Consider the following 16,818-nt stretch of genomic DNA (forward strand, 5'->3'; position numbering starts at 1 on the left):
CATGTTGGTCGCTTCCTTCCGCACCTCGCAAGCGTGACGGCGCCCTATCCGAGTTTTACTTAATAAAAACAGTCACTGGACCTGGGGTGTGGATCAAGATACCGCATTTAAGAAGGTCAAGGAGATGCTCAGCTCAGACTGTTGCATAGCTCTATATGACCCGTCGTTTCCAACCGTGGTCTCGGCGGATGTAAGTTCGTATGGTATGGGCACCGTGCTTCTCCAAAGTAAACCCTGTGGGGCTCGACGCACTGCCGCCTTCGCTTCGAGATCTTTGACTCCAACAGAAGCCCGCTACAGCCAGACAGAGAAGGAGACACTGGCGATAACATGGGCTATAACGCGGTTAGACCAGTACGTGCGTGGTCTCTTCTTCACGGTGGAGTCTGACCATCAACCCCTTGTAGCTCTTCTCGGACATAAAGACCTCGATCAGCTACCACCAAAGATTCAGCGCATGCGCATAAAGTTGATGCGCTACCAAGTTCAAGTAAAGTACGTGCCGGGGAAGTTGCTGGCAACTGCAGACACGCTGTCCAGAGCTCCCTGCTATACCGCTCACCCCAAATTACTAAATGCTGTTGAACTCTTTATTAGGGATGTCTACAAAGGACTCTCAGCACCAGTAGCAAGCCGCCGTGAAGAGATTCGATAAGGCCAGTTACACGACGAGGAATGCCTCGCAGTCAGTGGTTTCATAGAAAATGGCTGGCCAGACAAGAGCAAGGTTCCAATTCACCTCGTGCCATTTTGGAAGGAAAGGGCAAGGCTGAGCACTTTCAATGGAATTATACTTTTAGACCGCCGCCTAGTTATCCCTCGGGCGTTGCGAGCCAATTTGCTGGCCCTCCTTCTTGATGGACATAAAGGACTTAGCCGGTGCAAGGAACGAGCAAGAGAAAGTGTCTGGTGGCCTGGGTGACCATGCACATTGAGCACATGGTTACAAGCTGCGAACAGTGCGCAACCAACAGAGTGGTGAACCCCGAACCAGTTATGCCTACAGCGACACCGGATCGTCCGTGGCAACATCTTGCGATCGACCTATTCCAATGTAAAAGCCGTGAACACCTTGTCGTCGGAGATTACTACTCGCGGTTTCCCGAAGTAGTGTCCCTCACTTCCACGACTAGCGTAGCAGTGATAAACGCGGTCAAGAGTTGCTTCGCGCGGCACGGGATCCCTAATGTCGTTCGGACAGACAATGGACCCCAATTTTCATCAAACGAGTTTGCCAAGTTTGCTCAAACGTACGGTTTTCGCCATGAAACCAGCAGCCCGCGGTACCCGCAAAGCAATGGCGAGGCGGAACGCATGGTACGGACGGTAAAGTACCTTCTGGAAAAAAGCGATGACCCGTACCTGGCACTCCTATCCTATCGTGATACACCGGGACCATCAGGATTTTCCCCAGCCCAGCTTCTGATGGGACGAAGTCTTCAGACGCGGCTTCCGAGTGTTCCAGAACGCGTGAGTCCACATACCCCAAGTCATCGGGAGTTCAAGAATAGGGATGCTGCCTATAAAGCCCAACAAGCCAAGCGTTCAACTCTCGACACCGCGCTAGTCCGTTGCCACCTTTAACAGCAGATCACCGTGTATGGGTGAAGGATCTAAATTGCCCAGCGACACTCCTCAGCCCAGCTCAAAGGCGTCGCTCATTCGTGGTCGAAACACCAAGGGGCGTCGTGCAAAGAAACCGCCGCCACTTGGTACGGTTCCAGCCCAACGCGACGCAGGACTCCACGTTACACGAGGGAGAAGAGTGGACGGGACACGAAGAGGAAGAGAGTACGGGAAGATCGCCAACTTCGCCAACTTCTGGGACAGTTTCTGTTCCTGATTCGGCGCGGTCTCCAGGCAGCTATCGCACGAGATCTGGCCGAGTGGTCCGGCCCCTACAAGGACTGAACTTATAGCGTTTCGAGTGTACCCCTTTGTTATAGTCTAAGAGGGGAGATGTAGGGGCCGCTGGCCACTCTGACACGCGCGAGCGAGCGCGCGAGAGCGCTTGACGTGGAGCGCGTGCTCCGACGCCTCTAGAATAAAGGCAGTTCCATTCGTGCTGCTGAACGGGTCGGTCGTCTCTCTCGTTGGCTCCGAACAACTAGGAGTGGCCGTCCGGAGAGCACGGCCGATTCATGAATTCCTCTTAGCCCCAGGGTCAACATGCAGAGAGAAATTCTCAGACACTCAAGCATTTCGCCCTTGCGGCGGCCGGCAACGCACGAACGCTGAAGCAGTGATTAACAACGCGGCGGTTTGTTCGCCGCTCACAACTGTTAATCCCTGACGATTGAATACGGGAGCCAGGGACGGTCTTCAAAGACCGACTCGTCCTTTCCGAATTATCGGTGGCGGCGCGTTTACCGCTGGCGCCGGCTGCCGTCAGCTGCGGTCACAGGTGCTCTTGTCAGTAACTGCGTGAATCTACCATGGCTCGCACGGCTCAGCAAGAGCTGTGCCGAAGACAACCCCCCAAAACGCGGGGTTTCTTGCAGGAGGCTCCAGCGTAGCAGGGTCCCGTTGGTATCGCGTGCTTCGCGGAAGGGGGGGGGGGATGAGCGGGGAGGGGGGCGGTGAAGTCATGAGCAGCTGTCTCTGGAAGAAAAGAGCCCCCGGGCAGGCGCCACGCACTTCCGCTATAAACAATTCTCCCAGCCACTGCGCACAGTTTAGCGTAGGATTGACCGTGCAATGCCTCCCTTGTTATCAGGTTACGTAGCCTCAACTACGTGGAACCTCCTGACTCAACACGCCCCCCCGAGGAAGATCGACATTGTGTGGACCCCGGGACACTCCTCACTAACGGGTAATAATGTTGCCCATAGACAAGCCTGCGAACTCTCCTCCCAGGCCTCTGAGGAACCACCAAGTCTCGTTCCCCTGCTCACATTTCAAGACATCACCCAACATTTTCGTACATCAAGACAACATTTTTCCCCTCCTCACCCGCATCTTACTAAAACTTAAGAAGTTGTAGCGGCACTTCGTAATCGACAGCAGGCGCCCACTATCATCACCATGGACCGCTGTGCCAGCGTCACCAGCGCGTAGCCTCGACATGCACGACGAGACACGCGCCAGAGAACACCCAGGCCTCTGCGCTGCTCCGCCGCATTCCACGGGCACTCCCTGACTCGCGGCCTCCTGCTGCTGTCAAATCTCGTCCGCAAATTAATGTGGGCGCCGATGTAGTCGTGCGGCTGACCCTACATTTATTTGCGGACGGGATTTGACAGCAGCAGGAGTCCCGGAGTCGGGGAGTGCCCGTGCAATGCGGCCGAGCAGCGCAGAGGCCTGGGTGTTCTCTGGCGCGTGGCTCGTCGTGCCTGTCGAGGCCACGCGCTGGTGACGCTGGCACAGCGGTCCATGGTGATGATAGTGGGTGCCTGCTATCGATGACGACCGCCTTCTACTAGGGCGAAATGCCGAGTTAACCATTTGCTGCGACTACGCCCGCGCCCATGGTGCCTGCGATGGACCCGTCATCGGTTCTGCCCGAGTCGTCGCCTACTTTTGGTGACATCCCCACCACGCGCATACAGCGGACCTCCTCGGCGTCTCCTCCAGATTTCACGTCAAGCACACTCATACACTCATGCATCCTGCGCCCAGCTGTATCCCCTGAACTTCCACTTGCACAGCTCCGGCATGCTGCTAATAGACGGGCACAGTCACGTCGTGGGGCGCTACACTTACTACGCCCGCTTTTCCAGACCCATCCCATCACCTACATTGTGGACACCCGCGACAGCCTGACATCGGAACAGACGATTCATGCTCAAGCTCGTCCGGCACGCCACTCCCAGCCCAGGCCACCGGAGGTTATAATGTGCACAGGAAGCCCTCATGACGACGAGTTGGACTGTCAGCGGATGCTATTTCGCGACTGACCTGAACGACTGTATGATCTAAGATCCCTTTTCACATGGACTACTTAAGGAACTCTGACCGCGGATACACCCTTAGTTGGAGCATTACAGCAGCATTATATACAACTTTTATAATAAAAAGCGGAACAGCTAAAGAAATGCGTACTATAGGTAAGGCTCATTATATATACCCATTGCGTAATTTCTGAGATAGATACGTCAGTACCAGCTACAATGTTTTGGCGGAATGTCAGTATCAGAATGTCGCTTCACCTTCAGAATCCCAACGAAACCCATCTTCCCACAGTGGGTATGTGCCCTTTTGTTGAGAGAGAGAGAGAGAGAGAGAGAGAAAAAAAAAATTTTTATTTCTCCAGCAGAGGCTGATGTGTGGGCGTCGCCCCGTGGAAGGCGTCCCTAGTCCGGGATGCCTTGACTTCGGCTGGCCGTCCGTGCTCGGGTCACCAACTTAAGCTGGATATCCGGGTCCGGGCTGGCCAGGGAAGCCCTCCACTGCTCGAAGGTTGGGTTGGAAAGGGGGGGGCAAGTCTGGAGTTCGTTGGCACTCCCATATGATGTGGTAGAGGGTGCCAGGCTGGGGACAGTAAGCGCACCCAATAACCTTCCCTTTTGTTGATGTTCTTTTCTTTTGTCGCGCTCCGCGCTAGGGGGGGAGCACTGTAGCGGCACTTCGTAATCGACAGCAGGCGCCCACTATCATCACCATGGACCACTGTGCCAGCGTCACCAGCGCGTGGCCTCGGCAGGCATGACGAGCCACGCGCCAGAGAACACCCAGGCCTCTGCGCTGCTCGGCCGCATTCCACGGGCACTCCCTGATTCGCGGACTCCTGCTGCCGTAAAATCTCGTCCGCAAATAAATGTAGGGTCAGCCGCACGACTACATCGCGCGCCCACAAAGTAGTACTCCGGAGGCTTCAAACAAATACCTTTCCTCACCCAACTTGGCTACATCGGATGTACCCCACCCAATACTCTGCCACATACAAATTCTGCCCAAACCCGTGTAGCCTCATACACATGATCGTGGGGCGCGCACAGAATTCAGCCCTCCCTCCTTTACCCACTTCCCTTCCCCTTCCTGAGCTGTGGGAGTACATGACGACCAGCGCCGGCTTGGATGCACAGCAACTCCTGGTGTCCAGGGCTGAGACAGCAAGGTCGTCCCATGGTCTCCTGAACTGGGGAGCCACTCCCACATCACCAGGCTCACAATAAAGTTTTTCCTCCACCTCCTCCTCCATGTTCCATGTCAGGCATCCGCTATTTTCTAGGCACCAGTAGCGTTCGCGACATTCCGCTCTGGAATAAATGGGAAGGGGTATTTTTTTCATTGCGGTGCATGCCTTCGAATAAACGTGGTGAGTGACTTCCTTACGTGCGTTAACTGACATAAAACGTTTAAAATACCCTTACCAAAGAATGGATAGAACTAATTTACGGGAGATGTTTTTCCTCATGCAAAATCTCGGAACTAAGACAAAAATATTAACGTGTTCGGGCTTGTACCTACGATATCAGTGTTAGAAGCCGTGACACTAACCGCTAGACCGCAGAGGCAGGAGAGCCAGCCCATTGTAACAACTGATCGATAACATTTCGGCAATGTTGAATGTTAACCATTACACAGCGCTAGGTGTTACATGAAGTATCTGGCCCTCACTGACTTGTTTGCTTGTTTTGTTCGCTTGTATATATTTGCATATCGCGCAAAGTACATCACGCTGCGTGCGAGCGGTACATGCCGTCAGAAATTGACATATACTGACCTACCTCCACACCCCAAAGCAATTTGGAGCATTACAGCAGCATTATATAAAACTTTTATAATAAAAAACGGAACAGCTAAAGAAATGCGTACTATAGGTGAGGCTCATTATATATACCCATTGCGTAATTCTTGAGATAGATACGTCAATACCAGCTACAATTGTTTGGCGGAATGTCAGTATCAGAATGTCGCTTCACCTTCAGCATCCCAACGAAACCCATCTTCCCACAGTGGGTATGTGCCCTTTTGTGTGGGCCAGGAGGAACAACGACAACGGTGCTTTCCGCGTGCTGAGAAGAAGAAGAAGAACGTTGCCATGAACGTAACAAAGCGTACTGCTCAAGCTGGATCTGAGGAGCCGGGGACGTCCCGTGGTGAGAAGCGACAAAGCAAAGGCAGCGGCAAGTCTAGCAGTGGCAACAAGGGACGGCGCTCTCATGAAACCACTGAGCGGCGAAAGTGAGTAATTCGCCTTCGGCGGGCTGCCATAAGCGGCCCGAGGTGTTTTGTCCCGGTATAGCACCAATTAAGTTACAGACGTTGTAGGTATACAGGCAATGACGCTTTCTTATCTTCCAGAATGACGCCGTAACATTAGCGCAAGTAATAATCAGTGTAAACTGCGCAGGCGTTTTGTTCCAACGTGGAGTGTTAGGCGCACTGCGCGCTCTGCCTCAGCGGCTAAGGCGTTGTTTTTCTGAGTCAAAAGGCTCGTGTTTGACTTTCTGCCCCAGTGGCCACTTTCTAGACGCGGGCCAACAGCGAAAACGCTCGTATGTTGAGGGTTCGATGCAGGTCACACATCACCAGGTGGTCGAAATTATTCTGGAGCCCTCCACTACGGCGCACCCCATAGCCCAGTTGAACCTTCAGCGCGTTAAATGCCAAGTATTCGAGCTTTTCAAACGTACAATATTACTGAGCCTTACTTGCTCTGTTAAAACGTTGTCTCTGCGGAAGCCTTTACGCTCTTCACATACACCGAGGTGGCAAGACTTACACAGTTGGCGATGTCGTTGAGTAGGACAAAAAAATCTTGATAGAAATGTGGATTAGGTTTTCGAATTGCCTATTAGAGTAATTAAAAAAAGCTAAGTCGGCAAATTATGGGCGTATTTGTCATCTCGCGACCTAAAATGTAATCTTATAATGAAAGCGTGGAGCTCATGAGCAGACCTCGAGGAGTGCCTATAAAAGTGTGAACGTGGGGTGTCATCGAAATATTTGGAAAGTTTTATTTTAGGTTTTATTTGCAAAAGAAAGTAGAAAGTAGGAAGTGATTTGCAATAGAAATATAAGTAGCCGAACGTAAAATATCTCTGTTAGGCTGTGTACGTATGACTGTTCATTTCTTCGGAAATGAAGCAGTGCATTGTGGGAAACCCTCTGAAAGAGTCGACATTTCACCGTTTAGTGCACTAACCCTGAAAGAAATTGGGGTGCCCTTAGTATACAAGTCATCGTGTAGGATAAATAGGGCGTTTTTTTCTGTCCTTTCATCCATCTAGCTTCTAGCAGTTGTGGTCCAATGAACACTGCCTAGGTTTCATAGTGTGTCATCCACGGCTTCATGCACTTTGCGTACTCGCACACCGAAATATTTTATGTATATAAACTGTAATTGTTCTGGATTATAGATCATTAGAGGCTCTTGTATTCCTGTATTGCAAAATCCCGAGAAGGTTATTAGCGTTTCGAAAATATAGAGCCCTGAGAACTGCTCCGAATGCGAACCCCCAGCCTTGAATTTTTGTAATAATACCCCTCTATTTCGTTCATTCGCCTTGTGGAGGGTAAAACGTGCGCGCCATCGAGTGGCGCAGCGCCATACGATCGCCAATTTTTCACAGCTGCTGTGGAGGTAGGCGCCTTGCAGTCCACCACGGAAGCAGCATCAGCTTCTGCCCTGTCGCCTCTCCTGGTTCTTCCATTCCCGGCGACTCCGCTCTTTCGCTCTTGTTTTATGCGTGATTTCATGTCATTTGTTTCTGGGTGTGCCTGCCGGTATAGTTCTCCTTAGTATGTCCTGCTGCTGCGGCTCTGCTTCACCTCCAAGCGACCTCTTTAACAGATGCTGCTGATTGAGGGCTTGGCGAGTCCGTCGTCCGTCTACACTGCACCAATCAATGCCTCAGAACATGTGTCGCGTGGGAGGACGCACGCTCATGTATTCCACAGGAATGAGCCGGTGTCGGCACTGGTGTTACCATCTTGCTGGCCTTGATTGCACATTTCAAGTGTTAAGACTTCTTTTTATTTTTACCATCATTGTGTTTGGCTCTCGCCTTTCACCGGAGTCGTCACCTTCCATTGTGCGTTACAACGGCCCAGAGGCTGGGACAATAATCTGTGGTACTGCAGTTAGTGGGAAGGCGTCAGTTTATTTACCACTTGCTGCTTCTGTACTTACATGCAGAAATTATTCCTTCAGGTGCAGGGACACTTAACACGTTTCTAAGTCGAAGGCCGCAATCACTTCACAATGTCAAGCTTTAATCATCAGGCTGTGTTGCGCCAATCCATCTGAGGTCGATCTCGTGTTACAGTTGTGACGGTTCGGATCACACCCAGGGCCAAACTTACGCAATTTCATTTGCATCCCCATTATTTATTTTATTTTTGCGCTTCTCTTAGGAAATGTGCCGTCATTTCAAGCATTCATTGCCTTGTTTTTATTCTGTGAGCAGCCAGCTATTTTCTTTATCAAATTCCTCCATTTTTTGCGCTACCCGTCAGCAACGTGTGTGCCAAGAGGGTGCCGAATTTTCAACCTACGTAGGTAATGATTCAGAAAAATGGGCTTTCTCTCGTTTCACTGACTTTGATGTTGTATTCACTGTGAAATGTCTCTACATTTCGGCCCGAATAAAGTCTTTGACAGTGAGTGACAGTTATCATGCGTTTTTATTCCACAGTATACACAGTCTTTACCCAAAGGCGAGAAAGTGTAGAAACATTTTATTGCCCGCATGCAGTGATTTCGGTGCGTTAAAGGTAAGCTATGCCCTTATATGTTGCAAACGTTAACTTTTTCCTTTCACGGTTTTCCTTATTCATAAAGTACCAGTCACGCGTTACGTTTCCGCCCGGTTAACCGCATTTGTTTTTTTTTCCACTTAATACTAAGAATCGAGTGATGGTTCGTTTGACTGCTAATTGTGTTGTAATCAATTCTCTTATGCTCTCCCGGTATAAAGGGTCATAAGCGTTATCCACAATGGGCTATATGCACTGTTTGAGTTGCCATACTCCACGCTTTTTCGTCGGAGAACGGAAATTCAAACTTTTTGAGCCCATGGCATGTACACTTCAGGTATAGTGTGGCATCGCCTGACTTTATTAAAAGATGACGTTTTCAAAATGCCAACTCGCCAAAAATAGACCATTTGCTTCCACCTCCCTCTGAACTAGCTTGCCATACGATATTCCGTAGCTTCAGCAGCTTCGAGCAGCGTTGGCCCCCGGCCCTTTTCAGTCATTTTAACGCCATTGTAAATGATGTACCTTTTCCCTTCTTGGACGCACGTGACAAGTTTGCCGCCATGACAAAAAAACGTCTTGTGCGATTGCACCCGGACAGTGAAGAGGTATGCCATCTTCCAGATAGAAGAGAGAATTGGCTCGGGAAGTGAGCAGGGACAGAGCGTAAGAGTGAGTAAGATATTTACTGAAGATCTGGTAGCTTCCGCAACACAAAAATAACAACTATCTGCAACTAATTAATTATGTACAAAAACACAAGTCTATCAAAAAAATGAGTAAGATCTACGTAATCCAGCTCCCAGAAGTGATTAGGTGGAAGAAAGACAGCAAAGATGCCTTGTTTGCAAAGACTGCATCAAAAAAGGCGAGGTGAAACAGAAGAGCAGAAGACGGCAGATTCTGCCCTGAGCTCTCATTGCTGGCAAGGAATACAATAAAAGCAAAACTTTTCAAGTACTGCCAACAAATGCGTTCAAGCAATTACCCCCACACAACCGGCGATGTCGCCGTGGCAGTCTGAATATTCACAAGGTGAAGACGATTAGAAATGTACAATATACCTGCTGTAATGACAGCTACGGCCAAAGCCTCTATTTTTGATAGGTGGACTAAATGCCCCCAAGAACATCTTAGGGCGCGCAAGGAAATGACGTTCTGGGTAAGCAATGTGATGCCCAGGGCAAGAAACCGTCATTTTCCGGAATGCCCGTTCTGCAGGTCTGTGTCCAGCAGCTCCGGGAAGGATGCACTTGCGACCAAGTCCGGAGAGAGGAGCCGGCGCTCAACATCTGTTCCCGGAGTTAAATTGGATGGTGCTTCTTCATCCACTGCCAACGATCCCGACAAAAAACGTGTTTCCCTGCTACCGGGTACCGCAAAGCCTGTAAGTACCGTTTATGGACAACATGCAAATACCCTAAAGGTACCTACCGACAGAGTGCACAATGCATGCGAGGTTTCACGGTCACCTTCTGGTAATGAACCTATTGGTGACGAAGACAAGACGAACACAATACTGTTTGTTTTAATTTTGCCCATCATGGGTTCGCTAATTTGCGGTTCTTGACTCATAACTCGCGCTTGTCCACCGTTCTTCAAATACTAGCGAAAACCGCTGATATGTAAATCAGAATAAGGCGCAACCTTTCTCTATTGTTTCCGCACCCATTGGCGGTTGCGTGCTGCACTTGGATTAGGTTGCATAACAGTACTGAACTACCGCAGCGCTGGAGCACCCCTTGCGCTGTTCTCACATCGCGCATACGATATTTTGCTTTACCCGCATGCTAGGTCTCGTCATTCGCGAAATGTACACATGTCGTCATGTTAATGGGCCATTGTTTAGTGTTGTGGTGAAGCCCACCTGCGCAATGTTTGAGAGTTCTAGTTGTTATGATTATTCCAGTTATTTTGCGCTGTGCTCTTCCAGGAGCATTTATACAGTGTTGGTAGATTTTAGCGTGCTTTTAAACCATAGCCCGAGTAGTTTTATTAGTGGGTCTTGTTGAACCTTCTCTCTCTCTTATGTATTACTCCTTAGCTTAGTCGAAGGTTATTTTGCCAAATATTAAGGTTGTATTAAGGGGAACTTTTGCAAAGATACCTATGTCCTGTGAGAAGTGTCGTGCGAGCATACATTGGGTTCGGTGATGAAAAGTTCTTGGCCGGGGCATAAAAAAATTGCACAGGTAGGCGAAAACACTGAGTTTTCCGGGGACGCTCTATCTATAGTAGTGATGACCAAGCCTGCAACATAAGAGCTTGGGGATGTAAGACACACTTCGGAACATGAACATCGTCTAACCTTCATGGTTACAAGCGCACTCAAACGTCGAGGTTATTATCAGTACGTGCATGCACCACAAAAGCCTACAAAAACGAAGCGGTATTCATTGAGGGACATTGGCATTTCCTTTCCACTTTTCCAGACCCTTCTTTGTACAGTAACTAACTTCACCTTCTCTTAGAATGTGAAATTGCTAGCTCTTTCGGTTAGCGTAGTTTTCAATATCAATCTTAAACTTACACTGTGGGTTTCATCTAGCAATGAAAAAATCGAAACTATGTGCATTATTTTATTTTTCAACAGCCTGAAACACAACAGCTGCCCGACACGGTCGTCCAATCGACTGATGTGAACAGAAAGTAAGCACAGGTTTTTCTGCAAACGTTTTCCTACATTCAACAAAAACATAAAAAAATTCCGGATTCTCGCGAAAGTCTTAGAAATTTCTTCAGCTTGTCACATCAGTAGTTTTTGTAGGGAAACTTATTGCTTTCACAAGGCAAACGTCTACAACGCCATCAGCGAGACACGTGCGACGAGAATTTAAACAGCAGCGTTTTAGCACTTTTCCCATCGCGTTCGGCAAGCACTGTGGCTTTTTGGAACTATTTCTACATGCATCTTCTTCATTTGCGCCACTCACGACGCTCTGCTGAAAACAAGGTTCATAGCTTCCCGTAGTCAACCTTAGGAACCGTTCCGGTAAATCTCCTCAGGTATTTAACAAGTATATTAAAACCATTTCCACCCAGGGTGAAATTTGATGAAATAGGGGAGTTTTGTTTCCCTTGTGGTGGCCCAGAGCGCCATTTCTGCTCACATACTGCGGTTCCGGCAAACTAATCAGCTGCTAAACTTGAGCGGCGACAGAACCCGGCCCTCCGAGACCACTGCGACCTTTCTCGGTGGGTCTGCCAACCACCTCAATGTACCCAGACACAACGATAGAGCCGCTGCCGGGTCTGCAAACCTTCACCTATCCTTGATTTACGCGGGACCTACAGCAGACTTACGAAAAATCTCTACCTTCAACACCTCTTCACACATTTCCTGGCGGCGAGGGCTCGTAAGGTGATGTGAGCCCAGCAAATTTTTTTCAGTTTCAAATGAACGAAGATCACGATAACGCGTAAGCCCTGAAGGTAGCGAAGCTCTACGCAATCTTCCCAACTATCACGATGGTTTAAGTTTACGATTGCAGTCGATTTGCTTCTTCTTCGCTAACGCAACGACCTTCAATCCATAATTGTTGCTATAATTGTGACCTTCATTTATTTTAAAGTACAGAGCACTTTAGGACTCGGCTCGTCGTCGTAAATTCACTCACTGGGTCCACGTAGAGCCACACGGAGTTCCGTCATCGGGGCCTAAACCAGAGGCTTCGAAAGCAAAGCGATTTATATAGTAAAACCATTCGAAACTCGTGACCCGTTGACGCTTGCCATATATCTGCCCGTTGATTAGCGCAAGGAAAACTACAGGTACATTTGAGGCAAAATATGTGTAATTAATCGCCAGTCCGTACGTTCATTTAGTTAGGAACGCCCGCTTGGTTGGTTTTCACAATATTAAGTGAAAGAAAAAGTGGTTGTGCAATGCCGGCACGTGCGGGAGGAAAAGCCAACACAAAGATAATAGAACTTGAGTTGGCGCAGTATCAGGCAGTGGGCACGCGAGCCCTGCGAAGGGGGAAATTCGAAGTGCATTGGGTGGTAGCAGTCAGCGGATAAATGTGCTACAGCGCATTACGGCGAATCAGTTCTCTTCTCTTCCGACTGCTTTCTCATTGAATGGAACAGCTTTAATTTTTTGGAAGTGATACTCATTCGGCTGCACCGTTGAGAGGTGTACGCTATGACGTGTCTTTCTCGTTCATAACAAGTGTTGCCACGAGTACGGCGCGCGCTAGAGTGGTTTTTTGATAATCTTGGGCTACCTCTCAAAGTGGGTATGCTTGACTCGACTAACATGCGCACGGAACGCTGGGCGGTTCACCCCATGCACGCACACACGAGCGCTAGGCATTTCCTTGTTTTGTTAACTGCCGGGATGTCGCCGCGAAGCCCTCGCTCACCGGCTCGCGCTCGGCATTTTCTTGGTACTGTCAAATGCGGACACAAAAATTACGATTTGCTAAACAGGTTCACGGTTACAAGGCTGGTGCTTAGTTAAACTTTTTAGCATGCGCTGAGCTAACCTTTACATATTCCCTTAGGCAGCACAATAGTGGGTCATCAGGCTACAAATACACCGATGTGCAGCCTCTCTACAACTACGTCTGCGGTCTCGATCCGTTTCCGTAGCTGTATGCTGCTGTCTTCTGTCAAGCAAATATCTGTGCTGTCATAACATGAGAGCGGTGTGAAGAGCCGCTGATATCACCATTTTTTCAAGTATGCAAATGGGCAATAAAACCAGAGCTTTCCTCCTGCATTTACGCGCATCAAATTGCATATATTGCCTTTCCGCGCTAAGTAAAAATATTTGTAGGCAAGGGTAAATAATTACACCAGCGGTCGGAAAGCGGTACCAAATCTGATCTATAATGTTTTCTTGTTAGTGACAAAAGGTAACAAGATTTCTTCGAAGATTTAGTAAAATACGCTGCCAACACGTCCCACTCCCTCGCAAAGTTGGAGTTCGGTGGGCCCGTAAAGCACAACTTGTGGCCTTAACTTCCCATCGCTCCCTTTTTTCCCCACCACTGTGCCAGCCTTTGAGCATTCCTTTGCAATCATAATTCGTCACCTATTCGGCCGTGCAACCGCATCATAGTTCTTTTTAGAATGCATACAAGCTGTGACAGGTTGCATCGAGAGTCGTAAGAACCGTTGCGTAGGACGATTATGACGACGTGTGGGAACAGTGCGCAAAGGAACCGACACGGTAGGTAGCCGCTCGGTCGATGAGCTTACTGGTTTTTCCTAGCCTGTGTTACTCCATCTCTTCCGCTGCAATTACTAAAGGCTTCCCCTCAAAAGGGGGTTGACAGCATTAGCCAACCCGCCTTTGCAAGATACTTTTCTACAACTGCTCACCTTTTCTTTTTAAACTGGGATTCGCGTTTGGTTTTCGATTATGCTCTCATGCTAGCCGTGGTAGTGTAGGCCATTGACCGTCCTGTCCCCTGCTTTTTATGCACGAATAATCAACTTCGCTTTTTTCTAATGTCTTCCGGAAACTTGGCGTTTCCCTCAGCTTCACTCTAAACCAGAACCCCTGAAAGCTGGACGTTTTCTTTTTCAACCAAGTTGAAATTAGGGGTTATTGGTACACTTCAAAGTTTTGAAAACAGCGGGCGGATAGGTGGAAAAAAGAACAGCAAGAAAAAGTGCGCACTGACTAGAGAGAGAGAGAGAGAAGGCTCTTTATTGAAAAAGCAGAGAGTTTTGCCGGCGTTTGTGATCACCTACATGCTTCTCTGCTAGGGTTCGGGGATGTAGGGAGAACAGGCCCTAGAGAGAGGTGGGCAGAAAAGAAAAAAAAAGAGAGAGAAAAAAAAACGAAGAAGCAAACAAACAAAAAAAAACCCTGGCGTGGTTTGGCGGGCTTGGCGGACTATTTTTTAGATTGTGTTACAGAATTACAATTTTGAAATGTGGCCAATGTCCTCCAAATATGAAAACAAACTTTTTAGGGCCTGACGCTGCTTCGATGGGCTAGTCCATGGTCCTAAGATGGTCTTCAAAGTTACCGGCCCTTGATCTAGGCGTTCAATATCATCAAAAAAACGGGATCTTGGTGCCAAGTAGGCCACACATTCTAATAAGATATGTTCGACGGTTTCTATGGAAGAACAGTTATCGCAGTACGGGTTGTTCATCAGTCCGAGGCGAAAAAGGGAACTGTTGGTGTAGGCCGAGTTCAGTCGTAGGCGATGATATAATGTCTCCAGCCTACGACGGAGCTCTCTAGGAAGTTTTGATGTCAAATCAGGGTCAATCGCGTGCAAACATACTTCATTATTGGGTTCGTTGCTGCGCCATAGCCGGTTTCTTTCACTTACTGCAAAGCGATGGGCCATGGTGGAAGCGTCTGTTTTTGTAAAGTACACTTTGCGGTATTTGCGGTGGTTAAGGCCCGTACGGGCCGCTTCATCGGCTTTTTGGTTTCCAATAATACCACTGTGGCCAGGTATCCATTGCCATTTTATAGTGTGTCCAGCAATGCAAGCGAGGTGGTGAAGGTAGGAGATATCGGCGGCTGCGGTATGGTGAGGGGAAGACCTGCTCCTCCTTGACAGAATTTGCAGAGCTGCCTTGGAGTCTGTAAAGATAGTCCACTGACGCGGCTGGTGGCGTAAGACGTAAACAATCGCTTCTTTAAGGGCATATAGCTCAGCCGCTGTAGATGATGTTGGTCACTCTAGACGAAATGAAAACATTTCACCCGTAAGTGGCACGTACATTCCAGATGAAGAGCTTTGCGGGGATGACGATCCATCCGTAAATATGTGTGTTCTAGCCGAATGCATTTTATACATGTATTCTAGCACAATATGTAGTATTTCAGTATGGGACATTGTCTTCTTGGGGCCAATTCCAGGGATGCGACATTGAATCTGTAAAGGAGTAACGTTCCAACGAGGGAAATTTCGAGGCATTATTTGTTTCGGCTGGTTTGGAATTAACAGGGGTATTCTGCCAATTGCTTGGGCGAATCCAGAGCTCGAGCAGCTTGAGGATACGCGACTTAAAAAGTGATTGCTTAAGTGAAGCCGATGCCTCAGGTGCACACGGAGAGTCTCCTGTTTTCTAATCACGTCAAAAGGCAAGCAACGTGCCTCCGCAAGGGTTCCGACACTCGAAGATCCCTTCGGAAGCCCAAGACAGATGCGTAAATTGTTGTTCCTTGCTGCCTCAAGCCTCTTCTTGCTTGTGTCTGATATACGTTGTAGGACTGGGAGGCTGTACCTCAGCGCACCATCCCCATAGCCGTTGTGCAGCATGACCATGGAATGACAATCGCTGCCCCAGCGCGAACCCGCAAGACATTTCAAAACCTGAGTGGCCGAAGAAATGCAGACCCGTAACCGTTTAACCTCGGGTGACCAGGTCAAGTTGCGATCTATTAGAATTCCCAGAAATCTCTGAACTCGTGCATATGAGAGTGCGCGGCCGCCTAGAATCAGAGGATAACAATCCATCTTTTTTCGTGTAAAGGCCATGGCTACACTCTTATCTGGGGACAGCTTAAGGCCACGGGCTGCGAGGTAGCTAGATATGTTATGGAGGGCTTTCTGTAGGCGCTGCTGCGTAGATCGTCGAGAACGTGAGGCATACCAGATACAGATGTCATCTGCATATAGTGTGATCTTCACTCCACGGGGCAGGACTCTCTTGAGTGAAATAAGGGCTAGGTTGAATAGCAGTGGACTTAATACAGCACCTTGTGGCACACCTTTTTCCACAGCGTAGTAAGATGTGGGGCCACTTGGAGTAGACATAAAAAGCTGCCGTCCATCAAGGTAGTCCGCTATCCATGAGTATATTCTGCCTCCGAGACCATGGTCTTCAAGAGTGGCAAGGATTGCTGCGTGAAAGACCGAGTCGAAGGCAGCTTTGATGTCCAGGAAAATGGCGGTTGGTGTGCAGCCGGAATTGAGTGACTCTTCAATAGAAGACACTAAAGCGATAATGTTATCTATCGAAGATCTGTTTTGACGGAAGCCATTCATTTCTTGAGGGAAAGTTTTCCTGCTCTCAAGATGCCAGATCATCCTTGAATGTATCATTTTTTCACTGACTAGGAAATAAACAATGTGGTTGGTAGAGAGCACTTTGTCCAGTTGTCCAGGGGATACAACATTTCTTTGTTAGTCGGTATCTCATCTTGTAAAACTTTCCTTGCCCTTTTTGTGTACAGTTTTCGAATGTTTTGAC

At 48.7% G+C, this 16,818-nt stretch overlaps 1 pseudogene; it reads left to right on the forward strand.

The window, feature by feature from the left end:
* Positions 1 to 924: 924 nt before the first annotated feature.
* The window catches only part of LOC144180133 (uncharacterized), a 45,871-nt pseudogene continuing 29,977 nt past the window's right edge, over positions 925 to 16,818 (forward strand).

Source organism: Haemaphysalis longicornis, unplaced genomic scaffold (assembly GCF_048455015.1).
Source record: "Haemaphysalis longicornis isolate Haplotype H1 unplaced genomic scaffold, Haemaphysalis longicornis Haplotype H1 scaffold_4, whole genome shotgun sequence".
Lineage (NCBI taxonomy): Eukaryota > Metazoa > Arthropoda > Arachnida > Ixodida > Ixodidae > Haemaphysalis > Haemaphysalis longicornis.